The sequence below is a fragment of the Chelonia mydas genome, chromosome 17 (assembly GCF_015237465.2).
Source record: "Chelonia mydas isolate rCheMyd1 chromosome 17, rCheMyd1.pri.v2, whole genome shotgun sequence".
NCBI classification, from domain to species: Eukaryota; Metazoa; Chordata; order Testudines; family Cheloniidae; genus Chelonia; species Chelonia mydas.
Window position 1 is genome coordinate 3180906 of NC_051257.2, and position 13836 is coordinate 3194741.

The following is a 13836-nucleotide window of genomic DNA, read 5'->3' on the forward strand; positions in this document are numbered from 1 at the left end:
TGGCTCATGAAGCCGTACACAGGCAGCCTGGACAGTAGTCAGGGGCTGTTCAACTACAGGCTGAGCAAGTGCAGAATGGTGGTAGAATGTGCATTTGGACATTTAAAGGCGCGCTGGCGCAGTTTACTGACTCGCTTAGATCTCAGCGAAACCAATATTCCCACTGTTATTACTGCTTGCTGTGTGCTCCACAATATCTGTGAGAGTAAGGGGGAGACGTTTATGGCGGGGTGGGAGGTTGAGGCAAATCGCCTGGCTGCTGGTTACGCGCAGCCAGACACCAGGGCGGTTAGAAGAGCACAGGAGGGCGCGGTACGCATCAGAGAAGCTTTGAAAACAAGTTTCATGACTGGCCAGGCTACGGTGTGAAAGTTCTCTTTGTTTCTCCTTAATGAAACCCCCCGCCCCTTGGTTCACTCTACTTCCCTGCAAGCTAACCACCCTCCCCTCTTCCCTTTAATCATTGCTTGCAGAGGCAATAAAGTCATTGTTGCTTCACATTCATGCATTCTTTATTCATTCATCACACAAATAGGGGGATGACTACCAAGGTAGCCCAGGAGGGGTGGTGGAGGAGGGAAGGAAAATGCCACACGGCACTTTAAAAGTTTACAACTTTAAAATTTATTGAATGCCAGCCTTCTTTTTTTGGGGCAATCCTCTGTGGCGGAGTGGCTGGTTGGCCGGTGGCCCCCCCACCGCCTTCTTGGGCGTCTGGGTGTGGAGGCTATGGAACTTGGGGAGGAGGGCGGTTGGTTACACAGGGGCTGTAGTGGCAGTCTGTGCTCCAGCTGCCTTTGCTGCAGCTCAACCATACACTGGAGCATACTGGTTTGGTCCTCCAGCAGCCTCAGCATTGAATCCTGCCTCCTCTCATCACGCTGCCGCCACATTTGAGCTTCAGCCTTGTCTTCAGCCTGCCACCTCTCCTCCCGGTCATTTTGTGCTTTCCTGCACTCTGACATTATTTGCCTCCACGCATTCGTCTGTGCTCTGTCAGTGTGGGAGGACAGCATGAGCTCAGAGAACATTTCATCACGAGTGCGTTTTTTTTTCTTTCTAATCTTCACTAGCCTCTGGGAAGGAGAAGATCCTGTGATCATTGAAACACATGCAGCTGGTGGAGAAAAAAAAAGGGACAGCGGTATTTAAAAAGACACATTTTATAAAACAATGGCTACACTCTTTCAGGGTAAACCTTGCTGTTAACATTACATACATAGCACATGTGCTTTCATTACAAGGTCGCATTTTGCCTCCCCCCACCGCGTGGCTAGCCCCTCCCCCCTCCCCGTGGCTAACAGCGGGGAACATTTCTGTTCAGCCACAGGCAAACAGCCCAGCTGGAACGGGCTCCTCTGAGTGTCCCCTGAAGAAAAGCACCCTATTTCAACCAGGTGACCATGAATGATATCTCACTCTCCTGAGGATAACACAGAGAGATAAAGAACGGATGTTGTTTGAACGCCAGCAAACATACACTGCAATGCTTTGTTGTACAATGATTCCCGAGTATGTGTTACTGGCCTGGAGTGGTAAAGTGTCCTACCATGAAGGACGCAATAAGGCTGCCCTCCCCAGAAACCTTTTGGAAAGGCTTTGGGAGTACATCCAGGAGAGCCGCGAATGCCAGGGCAAAGTAATCCTTTCACATGCTTGCTTTTAAACCACGTATAGTATTTTAAAAGGTACACTCACCGGAGGTCCCTTCTCCGCCTGCCGGGTCCAGGAAGCAGCCTTGGGTGGGTTCAGGGGGTACTGGCTCCAGGTCCAGGGTGAGAAACAGTTCCTGGCTGTCGGGAAAACCAGTTTCTCTGCTTGCTTGCTGTGAGCTATCTACAACCTCATCATCATCATCTTCTTCGTCCCCAAAACCTGCTTCCGTGTTGCCTCCATCTCCATTGAAGGAGTCAAACAACACGGCTGGGGTAGTGGTGGCTGAACCCCCTAAAATGGCATGCAGCTCATCATAGAAGCGGCATGTTTGGGGCTCTGACACGGAGTGGCCGTTCGCCTCTCTGGTTTTCTGGTAGGCTTGCCTCAGCTCCTTAAGTTTCATGCAGCACTGCTTCGGGTCCCTGTTATGGCCTCTGTCCTTCATGTCCTGGGAGATTTTGACAAAGGTTTTGGCATTTCGAAAACTGGAACAGAGTTCTGATAGCACGGATTCCTCTCCCCATACAGCGATCAGATCCCGTACCTCCCGTTCAGTCCATGCTGTAACTCTTTTGCGATTCTGGGACTCCATCATGGTCACCTCTGCTGATGAGCTCTGCATGGTCACCTGCAGCTTGCCACGCTGGCCAAACAGGAAATGAGATTCAAAAGTTCGCGGTTCTTTTCCTGTCTACCTGGCCAGTGCATCTGAGTTGAGAGTGCTGTCCAGAGCGGTCACAATGGAGCACTCTGGAATAGCTCCCGGAGGCCAATACCGTCGAATTGTGTCCACAATACCCCAAATTCGACCCGGCAAGGCCGATTTAAGCGCTAATCCACTTGTCGGGGTGGAGTAAGGAAATCGATTTTAAGAGCCCTTTAAGTTGAAATAAAGGGCTTCATCGTGTGGACAGGTGCAGGTTTACATCGATTTAACGCTGCTAAATTCAACCTAAAGTCCTAGTGTAGACCAGGGCTTAGAATTCTCCTCTTCACCAGAGAGGAGGAATGGTCTTGTAGTGAAAGCCCTAGAATAGGACTCTAGACACCTGGATTCATTCCCTCTGTGACTTTGGACAAGGCATTTAACCACTTTCTACCTAAATTCCCAATCCTCCTCTTACGTGCTGTGTATCCTTTCCTCCCACCCTTTGTCTTGTCTTTTTAGATGTAAGGTGTTTGGGACAAGCGCTGCTACTTGCTATGAGTTTGTACAGGCCCTACCACAATGTAGCCCCACTGTTAGCTGGATCCTGTAGACATGCTTATAGTACAAATAGTTAATAAGTCCCAGGCCAGGCTGGTTTACCAGTAGTGATGAGTTCTACAGGGTGAAACCCACGTCCATGTTGCACAGCTAGCTGTAATCTAGCTGTAATTCCCACTTGTAGCTTTGCTGGAGGTGGAAATTCTAAAGCAAAAGGAGATGCTTGGAACTTGATTTTCAAGTTTGTGTACAATTGCGTGCCTCATTTGCATACATACCATGATTGTTCCTGAATAGGTATTTACATATGCAAATAACCACTGGGGTATAAAATTGGCTACCTCTGCCTACAAGTTATAGTAACCACACGTACAACTTAGGTACACAGATGTGAGCAGATCTTTGAGAAACGGTGTTTGCTCATTTCCATATCATTATCCAGAATGTCCCAACAGCTCCCAGCTATATCATGGCAGGGCTGGGATCTGAGCTCTGGGCCATGGCAGGAGTTTGGATACACCAAGATCTTTTCTGTACTATGCAAAGCAGCCCTTTGAGGAATTTTTGCAACCACATGTTGAGACTAGATTCCATTCCCAACCTGTTACATTCCTAAGCTGTTGCAGAGCTAGCTGTCACTCTCTCTCTCTCTCTCCCTCTGGGTTACAGAGATGCCACAAGATGCAGCATTCTTGTTAGCATTTTTATTTTTAAAGGAAACAAACAACTGGACCTGACAGTTCGTGGCTGCTTAAATTCTATCATTGTAACCCAGGCTTAGGTGGTAATTGCTATCAAACACAAAGTCATGTTGTTGCAATTTATTCCTCTAAGATTCAGGCAAACAGCAGGTCATGAAACAAAATGTTTAAAGTGTTACAGTAGAGACACACTCTGTGCTGCTTGGCTCAAACTGTTTACATGACCTTTTACTGATGTTTTTGCTATGGTTCATTATGATCTACTTTGGTGGGCAGTTGGCAGAGCGTACTGGGAGCTAGGGAACCGCCACAGAAATGGAGACAAGGTGGATTCAGTTTTCATCATGGAGTCAAAGGGATTCAGTCACACGCTCTCTGTAAATGTTAAAGTAATCCCCATGCAGTGCTCTGCTATCCCTTAGATAACAGGTTTTGCACCAGTTCTGAAGCAGAAGTCTCTGTTACCACCATGGCTGGCACTTCCATTTCAGAAGTAAATAGCCTAGATGCTGACTAGGCTATGCTGCCCTGGCACTGCATTAGTCCGCCATGCGATATATTCCACTCACTCATATTCATGTGCTGGGAAAATCTGAATTTGTGAGTGGAGCTTCTCAGCCCTTCTAGAGTGACCCCTGATTCAGCCCATTCACAACATGCATCCTTGAAGGCGCCACAGAGTCCTTAGTGTCTATCCAGAGATCAAAAACGCATGGCTGGCCTGGATCAGCTTGCAGAGCTTGGGCTCTGGGGTTGGAAAAAATCACTGTATAGACATTGGAGCTTGGGTTGGAACCTGAGTATTGGTACCCCATGAGGGTGGCAGGTCCCAGAGCCCAGGCTCCAGCGTGAGCCTGAATGCCTAGACAGCAATTTTTAGCCCTATAGCCCGAGTCAGCTGACCTAGACCAGCTGCGGCTGCACCACGGGTCTTTTATGCCTGTGTAGACGTACCACAAAGGACCAAGGGTCCCTGCTTTGGCTGCTTCTGCCCTGACTGGCTAGCAGCTCTGGCTGGCTCCGCTTTGCAGCTCTCCCAGCCTCACTCTGGGTGGGGTGGGGGGCTTGTGCGTTTGCGAAGTGCTGTGAGAGCTGTGGACAGAAGGTCCTCGGGGAGGGCACACGACTGTGAATTCTCAGCCCTGGTGCCGCTGAGGAGGGTCTGTGTTTGTGGGGAAGAAAGCTAACAACAGCTCTACTGCATGGGCCTCGCTTTGTGTGCTGGAATTCCAGGAAGGAACGGGATTGGGGTTCAGGGCCAGGTTCATACTGAGTTACTGATTCCCCAGCTCTGAGTTCTTCCCTCTTGGCTCCAGTTAGTCATTAATCGTGCTGCTCTGCCTCGAGGCTACCTCTGCCCAGGCAGAAGGGGGCCCCGAGAACAAGGCTTTCAGACTGTTGCCTCGCCAGTCAGGCCTGCCATTCTGAATCCTGACACTCCAGGATGCACAATGCTCAGAGACCTATGGGAAGTGACTCACAGTCTGACTGGCCAACACAAACAGGGTCACTCCTGGATTTTCTTCTGTAGGGGGTGGGACTTCCTTTTATGCTGTCATGCAAGACGGCCTTGTTTGTATTTTGCCTTTTCAGACAGCACATGGCTCAGGAGATAAGAAATGGGCTGCAAGCTGGAGTACACAGGAAGCAGTTCCTTCCTGATCCCTGCCGTGATCAGCTTCCACCCTGAAGCCTGAGTTCTGGTTATCCCTGTTGTGAGCTGCCAGTATTACCAATGGCCATAAGGTAACAAGTTTATATCTTTTATTTACAAGGCTCTGACTAATACTGAGGGTGACACTTTAACAAGAAGCAGCTGCTGGTGAGTATTGGTTGAGAAGTTGTCCTAGTGAATCAAAAGGCACAAGTACCATATTCTGCTTTGTTTGGCCACTCAGAAAGCATCCGAGTCCTGCATTCTATAATCAGTTCAAACATTCAGGGATGCTTATGCATCGAGTCACAACTCACTCTGATTTCTGGCTTTGGGAACACCAACTTTGCATACCACTTGCCATGACTCAGGCAGCAGGAAGCATACTTTGTATACAGCGTTGCCATGGTAGAAACAGCTCTGTGTCTTGATCCACAGGTGAATGATTTCAGGATTGAAAACGGGCGTCATGACGTGTCTCCATCTGGAGCGAAGGGACTGGTTTTGTTGTTATGGGTTTTGTACAGCACCCAGCACCAATCCCATTTGTGACCTTTGGATGCTGTGGCTATATAACTGTTAATAGTGATATGTAACCTTGCAGTGTGGTTGTGAGAGTCCCAGCAAGGGGCTGGTGACTGAAAGCTCAGTCTGCAGGAGTAGCTCGCAGGGTAACCGTTACTGCTACCGCTGAATGGAAAGGCACGCACCAGGCTGCCCAGGCTCTGACGCGGGGGGTTGGAGGCCACACTGATATTGTTGCAGTAACTTGGGAGGCAGGGGTGAGGTTGCAGCTCAGAGGGCAGTGGCATTACCACAGCGCCTTGAAAGGTGGGTACCACCAATGCAGCTGGTGGAGAAGCACAAGGCAGCACGAGCAGCCTTGAAAGCAGCCACCTGCTGAAGCTGAGACCTGCCCACCCACTACGTTCAGAATCTGGCAGCCAAAGCTGCCAGATTCTTGCGGTTGCCCGACATGACTAACTACAGGCATTAACTCCAGGTCACATGACAGAGCAGGAGGTTTTTCTATGCCGAGAAAAACCACCTACAGCTTTCTCTTTTGCCCCTGTTATACACGAGGGTTTCAGCATGTGGAGATAGGAGTGCTGAAAGGCCGCTGTGGGGAGGCATCTCTTCCAGCATGCTCTGCACACACAGTCAAGAATCACCCCTTTCCAGGAGCTTGGCTTTATTAACAAAGAAAACAATAAGGTCAGTTCAAACCTTTGGCCCATCTTGGGCTGCTTCTAAGGTTCCTCCCTGCAGATTGCTCAGCCCACCCCCTAAATCCTCTCTCTCTCTCTCTCTCTCACATTCACACACACACACACTCTCTCTCTCTCTCTCTCTCTCTCTCTCTCTCTCTGTAACCACTCTCATGTCCCTTAAGTCCAGGAGAGACACTGAGCTCCCTGGCTCAGTGAGTCAGCAGAACACACTTAACATTTCCCAGCTGGATCTGCTAGGGGCAAGAGGGTTTGAAGTAGACCCTGCCAGCCTGTTCCAGTAGCATACCTATGCTTATTCTTATGGCTGCTTTTATGGACCGTGTATTGATTTCTGGTTTGGTTTGGTTTGAATATAAATGCCTCAATTATTTTACTCCCAAACCCTAAAATCAAAGCAAGCTGAGGACCCTACAATAACAAGCCAGTCTGTGCACAGTTGTCAGGAGCAACCAGCCATAAGCAAATGGATGAGCATAGCCTTCTTCACTTGGGAGCAGCCCTCTAATAAAAAGTAGTGTGTGGCCCATTGCCCACAAGTCATCCTGCTATAACAATCCAGTGCATGCAGTCCACCAGTAATCAAATCCTGTGCACAGCTCAGCTCAAGGAGCAATCGCAGGGACACCTCTGAGCCAGAGGGGAAAGGGAAGAGATTTCAGTCTGAAGCTGGCAAAGGGGCTAGTAATAATAAATAGCCTGCTACTGTGTAAAGTAGCCCAGGGTCCATTTGTTCCCTTATCTGCAATTAAGCCATCTCACACCTGCCAACCATGATGGGCAGTTTAAGGAAGAACTCTTACAAGAGTGGAAACCAGCCCAACGCTATCTTGGTTCTTGGGCTCCAAGGGTTTAATGGCCAGTTTGTATACAGAACTCATGCCGGTGTATCTGGAGGGTGAACAGGGCTGTTTGATAACTGGGTGACATATAGGAGGAGAGATCTCACAATGTGCGAAGGACCTGCTGTTGTTATGTAGTGTTTGTATTACCATAGCACCTATGGGCCCTAGTCATGGGCCTGTGTCAGGCACTGTCCAAACATAGAACACAATCTCCTCTCTTTCTTTTGGAGGATCACTGGAAGAGGCTGTGTCAATAGCACTTGGTCCAGTAGATTTAGTGTAAATCCAACAAGTGCTAGCTAGCACGGGGTATGTGTGTGATAGGACCTTTCGTCCGTGTTTGCTTGGCATATCTGAAGGGAGCCAAATTTTGCACATCTACCCTGCATTTACTGAATTCACTGAATCCAAGGTCTCCTTTAACCTTTAGTGGGCCCACTTGCGAAAGGGGACTAGCCAAAGACAGGACATGTAGTCCAGGGCATTGCTAGCCTGATACTTGGGAGAACCCAGGTTCAATCCCCTGCTCTGCCACAGACTCCCTGTATGACCTTGGGCATGTCACTTTGTCTCTTTGTGCCTCAGTTTCTCATGTGTCAAATGGGGATTACAGCCCTGCCCTGCCTTACAGGGATGTGATGAGGCTCAGTACATTAGAGAGTCTGATGAATGCACACTATGGTGGTGAGGGCCACAATACCTAAATCAGGAAAACTCTGTGATTGTTTCTCATCTTTTGGTCCTTACCAGCATGGTGGGAAAGGAGGGACCCTCCAGACCAAAGCCCTTGGCTTCAAAGGGTCTGGGCCCCATCTTGTTTGGAGAAACTCCCAAGGGATATTAATGCCATCTGGCTCCTTTAGAATTTGAACAGAATTATAAACAAACAGTACTTGGGTTGAAAAAATAATTCAAACTCCCCTCATTGCATCCATTTGAAAATCCAATTGTCACTTTTTTTCAAACACCCTTGAGTGTGGGGTACAAGCATACTTTTCTCACTGCCAGCGTGTGGCAAGGCGTAGAAATGCTTCTCTTTATTCTTGCTGTGTGGGGTGGACTGAAAATGAAGTTCTTAGTCACCTTTCTCAAGCAGGCATTCAGCTACTTTGTTTTCTTAAGGTCATGAAGTTGTAAAGGTTTTGGCCAGGAAACAGCTCTAGCTGTGAGTGAAACGACCTCCAACTGTTTAAACTGCAAACCTAGCTGCCTTGCTCTCTATCCAGTCTTAGAAACTTAAGTGCAGAAGAACTGCCTATGAACTTCTCTGGGGCACCAGGCTGTACCGGCTGCACCCACCCAAGTCCAACAAGGGCCCTAGTCCTGTGATAGGATCTGCGGGTGAACCCTTGCCACTATCCTGAGCCGAGGGTCAGGCCTTAGCATGGTGGGACTGTATAGACCAGTTAAATCATGGCAGTTCCTCCTGCCTGAACTGAAGGTTCCATGTGAATGGCTCCTGGGAGAGAGACATGGTTCTGCAGCATGGAAGGCATCAATGTGGATCACCAAATGCAGGGAGAAGTCAAAACTTTTTTCACCGTGGTCTAAAAATTCCACCAGCATCCGCTCAGCCAAAGCTCCCTCCTTTTTAGTTAATTTCTGTGCTGGTCATGCTGTTTTTCAGTCTTGTGGTGAAAGGTTTTGCTCTGATTTATGATACCACCTTTAAAATGTCACTTGCAAGTTTTTGAAATTTTCCAGAGCTCAGATAGTTGCAAGACACGCACCTTTGAGCAGTTTTGTTACTAGCTTTAAACTCCTGGAGAGCATCCATTTATCGTATGCCAGTGGTGCGGGGTGCTGGGAAACCACAGCTCTGTTGCTTGTATGTATTTTGTCATCTTTCTATAGCCTTTCCTGCCTGCTGCCATCTCCCAGCCTCCCGTTCACACCACTGAAGTGTCCTCTGTGGAGATACAGGACAGGTCTACATGCAGTAAAACCCCCATGGCTGGCCTGGGTCAGCTGATTCAGGCTGCAGGGCTATAAAATTTAAATGTAGACGGGTGGGCTCTGAGACCCTATAAGGGTCCGAGAGGCCGGGCTCCAGCACGAGCCTGGATGTCTACACTTTAGTGCAGGGAGCCTGACCTGGGCCTGCTGTGGGGGTGCTACTGCAGTGTAGATGTACTTGCAGTTGCCCCCACAGTCTGATGCTCTGGTCGCTTTCCCAGCTTCTGGAGAAATGCCTTTAGAACTTTACCCTTCCCCATTCACCTCCGTGAGGTGCTGGCTTTGAAAGCCGATCTGGAATCGCTGACTTGCTAATGCTCAGCACACCAGTCTCGGCAACAAACGTTCGGGTGGAGTCAGAGTACTTGTTTCTCCTGCCCACGCCCTGATTTCTCATGGAAGATTGGTGCTCCCTTCACCTGCTGTATGATGTCTGTGCTATGCTGAACACGCTGGGGAAATCCCAGTTTAGACCGGGCTCGCATGCCTGCTGCAGGTCTTTGGGTTGTATCATGCCTGCGGCACAAACCCAGGACACAACTGTCTCTTGTCCCATAAAACAAACCAAATTGTGCCACTGGGGACCCGACAGGCTCGGGGGACTCAAAACAGGGCTGAGCTAGAAGTGCTTCAGCACCGGTTCAAATCCAGCCTGGGTCAGTAGTGCATGCTGCCGACTGCTCTGCAGTGGCTCTGTGACGTAAACTCATGGATCTTAGTCCAGTTCCTAGTGCCTGTCACAAAAAACGCCCTCAGAGGTAGCACTAATTGTCCCCCAGCTCACACTCCCTGCAGAGAGGCTGAGGACTGGCGAGAGGTTGGGGATTGCTCTAGCCAGTGCTGAGGCATACTGGCAGAGCATGGTGGGTAAGGGCAACCCTTGCCCATTGTACCTTCCTGGAGGTAAACAGATCTATCTCCTGGGCTGTGTCACAACCTGCATTCCAAAACAGGACTTTCCTGCCAAGCCGCCTGCACTGAGAGGAGATGGGAACTTTCCCTGCCCCCTTCCATTCCTCGGTGTGTTTTCTTATTTCCCAGCCTCCCTTCCCCGGTGGTAATTTCACCATGGAGTCTCCCCTACACCCAGTAGACAGGCTTTGTTTGGGCCCAGACAGAACAGTCTGGAGTGACAAGGCCCTTTAAGGCCACAGAGCCAATTCCAGTTTAATTGGCAGGACAATAAAGTGTTACCAAAGTCAATACATCAAGGACCTGTCAGGGCAGACGTCCTGGTGCTCCAGGTATAGGGGCCGCTGGGCCTGCTATTTCCTTTCTCCCTTTGCACCTCTGAGGCCGGGTGAGTGGGAGCTGAGATGACCTTGGCTCTCCCACTTCACTGCATGCTTCTGCCCCTCTTGCTTCATTGCATCATTCAGTGGTTAGTGCAAACTGTTGGCTTTACTATTGTTGTTTGCATCACCATAGCACCGAGGAGCCATAGTCATGGACAATGATCCCACTGTGCCGGGTGCTGTACAAACACAGAGCAACAGGCTGCCTCCATCCCAAAGTGTTCCCCTCCTTGGCAAACATGTCTGTAGCAGAGGTGACAGAGTCCCACCTCTAGTGCTTGTGCTGGGTGTTTATGGAGTGCCCCTGTTAGTGATATCTGGGTGTATATCCAAACAGCCCCTCTGCAGCACGTGGCTGGGTATGTCAGTGGAGCTCCTCGTGGGTTCTCTGCAGCTGGGGGCGGGAGTGCGGAAGGTGGCGTGCACTGCGGCCCTGAGTTGAGTCCAGGTGAGAGGTCCATGAGAGAGTCATAGTGAGGCGTGAGAAGGGGTCAGGTGCACAGAGTAGCTGAGCAAGAACTCAGAGGGGGAGAGATCACTGACAGGTGCAGAAGCATGTCGCCTTGATGGCAGCAGATCTGCTTCCCCAGGGACCACAAGGACTGAAGGAACAGCACGTAGCAGCCTGGCCAACTTCTGCCAGAACGTGGACATCCAGACTGTGGCTGCACCATGCTGGCGCAGAGCAGTGGTCCTGTCCCGCACTGTACTGTCACTCAGACGGTGGGGCCTGTCTAATCCATTCCCCACACCACACCCCAAACAAGAGGTTACAGTGAGAATAAAGGCAGCTGGACTTCCCTGTAAGAGCAGCTAATCCCTAGCCTTGGAATAAGCATGTTGGGCCCAGCGTCAGTTCGTTTGGAGTGCGTGGGAAGCTAGTGCTTAGGGCGACATAGAATACGATCCAATAATAATAATAAAAATCCCCTTCTCTCTGTATTTGACCTCCCACCGTCTGTCGTTGCTCTGAGTGCACTGACGCCCCGTACGTGTTGCTGTGTTCCAGCTCTTGCGTGGATTTCACAAGCAGCAAACCCGCCTTCCTGGGTAGAAATCTTTGCTCTGCTCATCTTGTGATCTCCCTGCTCCTTTGTTTCTGTAATGTACAAAGATGCACCTTGCTGAAGGCAGAGCTGATGTAACATCAGGGTCATCACCCCTGAGCAGTAAGCACAAGGACTGCAGAGGTAGCAGCTTGGCCAAAAAGAGGGCATGTTACCAGGTCAGATGTCCCTCAAGCATTACCTGCTGAGAGGTTATATACCGCTGAAACCAATGACTCCAGTTGGTATGCAGTTTGCTTGCAGGGTCTCATGTGCAGAGTCCTCTGACTTAGGCAGTAGTGACTGGGATGGCCTCATGCTGGCCTCTCTGCAAGCAGCTGTTAATCTTGTTTTCTGACGGTGCTGAGCACGGTTTGCCCTTGGCTACACTTGCAGCGAAGCTGTGTCCAGCTGCATCAGTTGCCAGCCGAGAGTCTCTTTTGTAATGAAGACAAAGCTTTTAATGGCAGTCGTCAAATGATGCTGTAATAAGACAGGCCTTGGCTGCCTGCTTCCTCTACGTAGTGGAAAGTGTACAGCATGTGTGGTGATTTATCACAGCTCTCACACGCGCACAGAGCTTGAAGAGACAGACGCAGAACAACTGATTTCACATCATCAGGGATCGTGGTCTTTCTGCATATCTGACTTGAGGGACCCTGTATTTGTGCTTCTGGATCAGTCCATTAAAAAGTACTCACCAAGATGGGGCCATGCAACCGATATAAGATGCATGCAGATGCTCCAGCAGCAAAATGTATCCAACCCAGAGTTAGCTCAGCCTCTTTGCACTTCCTGCTGCAACATCATCGCCATCAGAATCTATATGGAACAGCTGAGGGCTTGTCTAGACACTTGTTTTTGCACCAGCAGCGCTGCACCAATGAACCTGCTCCAGAACAGACCCCTAGTGAGAATTCACTGTCCTGGTTTCAAAAGGGACTTTTGCCAATGCAGCTTGCCATAGTTCCCACGTCTGCACTAGGGTTAGTGTAACGCTGACAGACCCTGGTCATCGGCAGGTGGGATCGAACCTGGGACTTCTGGGGCTTAGTGCATGAGCCTCTACCGTATGAGCTAAAAGCCAACTGGCTAGTAGCTAAGGCTGTAGAGCAGACTCATTTTTATCTCTCTCTCTAAGTGGTCTCGGTGCCACTAGATGGGACACAACACCAGACCCAGAAGGTGTGGGGGTTACATTTGCACTGGTGCAGCTGCACTAGTTGAAAAGAAAAGAAAAGTGCAGGCAAGCTGTGGTGGAGAATGGTAGCCCAGACTGACCCCTGGGCTATGCTCCTGGAAGGCCCGAATGCTCATCGCAGCTCTGCCATCATGGTGGTGGGCAAGTCGCTTCACTTCTCTGAATCTGGTCTGTAAAGATAGGACTCGCCTGCCTCATGTGATTGCTGTGATCCCATCACAGCTGCAAAGCGCTCTGAAGGTGTAAAGTACTCAGCATGATTACTGAGGTTAGGGTTTTGTCACAGTTATTATTAGTAATAGTCATGGACAGGTCATGGGTGACAAACAAAAATTAATGGAAGCCTGTGACCTGTCTGACTTTTACTCAGAATCATGGGAGGAGGGCCTGACGGGGGGCTGACTGAAGCCCAAGCTGGGGAAGAGAGCCCGAACCCTACTGCGCGAGGTTTGGCGGGGTCCAGCACCCCACTGCTGTGGTGGCTGACAGCTCTGGGACCCCTGCCCGAGTGTCTGGGAGCCCTTCACCGTCCATAGTCGCTGAGAGCTCCAGGGTCCCCACCAACTGACAGCTCTGGCCCCGGTGCCCTGGGGCCGAAGCAAACAATGTCAGGGAGGTCTCTGAAAGTCACAAAATCTGTGACCTCTGTGACATAATCTTCTCCTTAATTACTACTAGTCAGTTGGGGTTGGGGTGCGGTCGTGTAATTAGGGAAATGCAGAGCCATTCACCTGATAGGAGCAAGTGGCAGAGGGAGCATTGCAGGTGCTCAGGCGTTGGCTCAGACATGCCTCACGCAGTTCCCCCTGCATTAAAATGTACCATGGAAAGCAAACATGCTTCAGGAACCTAGTCATCTTGGAGCCTGCGCGGGGCAGGTGTGTCGCTGTGACCTGCAGGAGCTGGCTTCCTTTAGTGTAAGTCAGGAGTTCCTCTCCTATAGAGCCTGAGCATAAGCCACTGAAGTCAAGAGGAGTGTTTCCATTGACTTCAGTGGGCTGGTTCAGGCCCACATTGCTCAGGGACACTCTGTGTTTTCATTTTAT